This window comes from Hemicordylus capensis, chromosome 2, assembly GCF_027244095.1.
Source record: "Hemicordylus capensis ecotype Gifberg chromosome 2, rHemCap1.1.pri, whole genome shotgun sequence".
Taxonomy (NCBI): Eukaryota; Metazoa; Chordata; class Lepidosauria; order Squamata; family Cordylidae; genus Hemicordylus; species Hemicordylus capensis.
In genome coordinates this window covers 324,484,155-324,489,356 of record NC_069658.1, presented here as the reverse complement: position 1 = coordinate 324,489,356, position 5,202 = coordinate 324,484,155, and positions in this window count along the sequence as shown.

Sequence of the window (5,202 nt, the reverse complement as noted above, 5' to 3'; positions counted from 1 at the left end):
TTAAAATAAACAACAACAAAACTTAAAACAGTAGTTAAAACAAAATAAATGACAGAATAAAAGTTAAAACATTACAACTTAAATTTTAAAACAACATTTTAAAACGATGTTAACACTGTAGGCGTGACCAACCACAACCAGTGTTCCCTCTAACAGGGATTCCCAGATGTTGTTGACTACAATTCCCAGAATCCCCAAACAGAAGTCATTGCTGCTGGGGATTCTGGGAGCTGCAGTCAGCAACATCTGGAAGATGTTAGAGGGAACTATTAGAGGGAACACTGACCACAGGAATTTGGGCTGGTAGTGATAGGAACTCTTGGTCACCCCTGTTGTAAAGAAAGGATTCACATTCAATACTCTTAGGTGTCCAGAGGGACAACTTATGCAACAGTGACTGTGTAACGCTCACAGGCATCCATCTGTAACAACAAGGAACATGTGTTCCTCAAGCTTATCATCCACCAGATACATTAGAAAAAGGCTGCAGATGTGGCATTTCCCAGCTGTTTATCCGAGCACCAACTCCACTTATCCTGCATCAGTGATTGTGATTGTGGAATTTCAAAGTCACTGTCATCCAACCCAGCAGACGTGCACGATTGCTTGATGAGGATGGAAAAAACCCTTCCAGACTGAAGGAAGCACCTGTCATGTGTTGAGGCACTGGAAGGAGGAGTCCTATGGCTCCACCACCTCACCTCCAGTATCTCCAGTGCTGTGTTTAACCACAAGTCTTGCAGCCTGAGCTCTCTGCTGCAAGGGTGCCCCTTAGGCCACAGCAATAGCCCTGCCATCTGACTGAGCACTCAGTCACTTGACTCCAAGGACTAGTCCCTGTCCATCAGGCCCTATACAGCCCCAGCCTCAAAGCTTGCACTTTAGTCTCAGCAGCTTGTCATGCTAGAAAAGACTCTGCCTGGCCTCTCCCTTAGCACTGCTGCTTTCTTGAACCTGGCTGTCCTGAACTGTTACTTGCCTCTGGCCCTCCTGCCCATTGCTTGCTGCTTTCCCAGAATCTGATCTCTTACTTTCTAAACTTCGGTTGTTGCTTCTGGAGCAACATTCGAGAAGCAGCAAGTTCTAAAAAGATCCAGAGGTACTTCCCGCTCCCACCGTCAATCTTAAGGAGCAGCAGTTCATCCACCCTGCCTGTCAAAACTCAGAGCTAATACACTTCACACAATTCAATCATTTTTAGTGCTAAGAAGCCACAAATGGCAGGATACGCTATTCAAAGTAGAACCATTGCTGAAATGGCCTCAGCTTGCCATTTAAACCACTTAATGTGCTTGAGGTAATAAATGCAGCAGAGGCTCATGAGGCACTTTGCTGGAGATCCAAAGCCTTCCGCCACTGAGCGGTGCTCAAAGAAGGGGACCTAATGCCCTGCCCAGAAGTGTGTGGCTGGTGAGTGGTTAGCTGCACACAAAGCAGGCTGCCGCTGATATCATCATGGCCGGGGATGAGCACCGCTGGCATAGGTAGCTGCCCTCTCCTCAGTCAGGCACTTGCTCCATCTAGCTCAGTATTGCTTCCACTGACTGGCAGCAACACTCTAAGGCTTCAGATGGGTCTCTCCCATCCCTACCTGGAGCTGTCAATGACTGAAATGGGGATGTTCTGCCTGCAAAGGGGAGTGCAGCACTGTTAAGAACAGATGATAGACCATTCCTGAATCAGTAGTTCCCCCAATCAAGGAAGCCTCTCTCTTGCCCTGATTTTAATTTCAGCCTGTTTGCCCAGATCCAGCCACATTGTGAATGAATGCCCTGGGCATCGGCTGAGTGAGAAAACTGGCCCTTAGATCATCTCCGTTCTATACCCCTGCTTCAGAGCTACTTTGCACATACTTCGCAGAGTTGCTGTAAGGATAAAGGAGGTACTAAAATATTGTTACCTTTCTTGAATTGGGAGAACAATATTCACTCACTCTGATGAGCAGGCAGATTGATTGATTGATTGATTGATTGATTTGATTTGTATTCAAAATTGTTTCCAAAACTGCTCAGAGCGGTTTACAATTAAAACACACCACTAAAACAGTAAAGAGCTAAAACAAATTAAATAACAATATAACAATTAACAATTTTAAAACATTTTAAAACAACAATTAAACAATTACAGTGATTAAAAACCCCGAAATCGGGTTTTGAATTTTAAAATAAACCAGAAATTAAAACCCCAACAATTTAGGAAGCTGAAAAAGCTTGGGTGAAAAGAAGGGTTTTCAGGTGTTTTTTTGAAAATTGCCAGAGATGGGGAGGATCGTATCTCAGCAGGGAGCACATTCCACAATCTTGGGGCAGCGACCGAGAAGGCCCGCGTCTGTGTAGCCACCAAACGAGTTGGCGGTAATTGGAGACAGACCTCCTCATATGACCTCAATGGGCGGTGGGGCTCATAATGAAGAAGACGCTCTCTTAGGTACCCAGGGCGTAAGCCGTTTAGGGCTTTGTATTTTGTCCAGAAACCTATTGGCAGCCAGTATAACTCCATCAGTAAAGGAGTAACATGGTCTCTCCAAGATGACCCAGAGACCAGCCTGGATGCCGCGTTCTGAACCAACTGAAGTTTCCGGACTACATACAAAGGCAGCCCCACGTAGAGCGCATTACAAAAGTCAAGTGCATTACAAAAGTCAAGTCTGGAGGTTACCAGCAGATGTACCACAGTTTTGAGGTCATTGATCTCGAGAAACGGGCGCAGCTGGCGTATTAGCCAGAGCTGATAGAAAGCACAACTGGCCACTGCCTCAACCTGAGAAACCAAGGAGAGGTGTGGATCCAGAAGTACTCCCAGACTGTGAACCTGTACCTTTTGGGGAAGTGTGACCACATCTAGAACAGGCAGATCAAGATTGTCTCTAGACTTCTGACCCCGCACAATAAGTACCTCCATCTTATCTGGATTCAGCTTCAGTTTATTCTCCCTCATCCAGCCCATTACTGCTTCCAGGCAGGCATTTAGGGAGGATATGCCAGCACTTGAAGAAGTTGACATGAAGAAGTATATCTGGGTGTCATCAGCATACTGGTAACACCCCGCTCCAAATCCCCTGATGATCTCTCCCAGCGGTTTCATATAGATATTAAAAAGCATTGGAGAGAGTACGGAACCTTGAGGGACACCATACTTAAGCTCAGATTTTGAAGAGCAACAGTCTCCAATCAACACCATCTGGAATCTATCCGAGAGTTAGGAGCGGAGCCACTGTAAAACAGTGCCTCCCACCCCCAACACCTTCAGACGTTCCAGAAGGATACTATGGTCAATATTATCGAAAGCTGCCGAGAGGTCCAAAAGGACCAACAGAGTCACACTTCCTCTGTCAATTGCCAATTGGAGAGCATCCATCAATAGCAATAGCAATAGCAATAGCAATAGCAATAGCAATAGCAATAGCAATAGCACTTACATTTATATACCGCTTTATAGCCGGAGCTCTCTAAGCGGTTTACAATGATTTAGCATATTGCCCCCAACATTCTTGGTACTCATTTTACCGACCTCGGAAGGATGGAAGGCTGAGTCAACCTTGAGCCCCTGGTCAGGATCGAACTTGTAACCTTCTGGTTACAGGGCGGCAGTTTTACCACTGCACCACCAGGGCTCTTAGCAATAGCAATAGCAATAGCACTTACATTTATATACCGCTCTATAGCTGGAAGCTCTCTAAGCGGTTTACAATGATTTAGCATATTGCCTCCCAACATTCTGGGTACTCATTTTACCGACCTCGGAAGGATGGAAGGCTGAGTCAACCTTGAGCCCCTGGTCAGGATCGAACTTGCAACCTTCTGGTTACAGGGCGGCAGTTTTACCACTGCGCCACCAGGGGCTCTTGGTTGGATCAAGCCAACCAAGGCAGTCTCCACCCCATAGCCTGCCCGAAAACCAGTTTGAAATGGGTCTAGATAATCAGTTTCCTACAAGACCGCCTGGAGCTGAGAGCCCACCACCCTCTCAATTACCTTGGCCAGCCATGGGAGGTTGGAAACAGGCCTATAATTGCTCAGCTCTGAGGGATCTAATGCAGGCTTCTTTAAAAGATGTCTAATGATTGCCTCCTTAAGACAAGGAGGCATCCTGCCCTCCCTCAGAGAAGCATTTATGCTATCCACCAGGCTGTTTACAAAAACCTCCCTGCTAGATCGAAGAAGCCATGTTGGACAAGGGTCAAGAGAACAAGTGGTAGGCCTCACTGATCCAAGCAGTTTGTCCACATCCTCAGGAGTCACAAACTGAAATTGATCCAGTCGAATCGCATAAGAGGAGTCATTGGGCACCTCCAGCTCAGAAATCAAATTAATTGTGGAGTCTCCATCTAGGTCAGCATGAATCCGAGCGATTTTGTTTGCGAAAAACTCTTTAAACATTTCACAGCGGGTAACTGATGACTCCAAATTCTGGTTCAGGGTGGGGGGCAGATACTAATTCCCTCACAACCCTGAACAACTCCATTGGACGTGAATTCGTAGAGGCAATACAGGCAGAAAAGATCCACCTCTTTGCCGCATGTATTGCCTGAGCATAGATCTTTAAATGTGCTCTATGTCGCAATCTGTCAGGTTTGAGTCAAGTCTTCCTACACTTGCGCTCCAGTCGCCTCCCTTGCTGTTTCAGCCCCCGTAGATCTTCCGTATACCAAGGGGCCAATTTTGTAGCGGGTCGGAGGGGACGCTTAGGAGCAATCATGTCTACTGCCCTGTTGAGCAAGTTGTTCCAATTCTTAACCAGGTCATCAACAGGATCACTAGCAAAGCCAACAATAAATCCCTCTAAGGCTTCTTGGAATCTTAATGGATCCAATAACCTCTTCAGGTGCACCATTCTAATAGGCCCCTCGCCCCTGCAGAGGTGGGAAGTGGTTGTAATCCCAACCTTAACCAGATGGTGGTCCGTCCATGACAATGAGGAAATCACAGGAGTCCCCACCCACGGAACACCACCCTGATCAGAGTAAAAAACCAAATCAAGCATGTGATCTGCAATATGCGTTGGTCCAGAGACCACTTGGGATAGGCCCATAGTTGTCATGGCCACTATGAACTCCTGAGCTGCCCCAGACAAATTGGTCCCAAAATGAACATTGAAGTCCCCCAGCACCAAGGGTCTGGGAGACTCCAACGCGAGTTCCGCAACCAAGTCTGTGAGCTCAGTAAGGGATTCCGCTGGGCAGTGGGGCGATCGGTACACCAA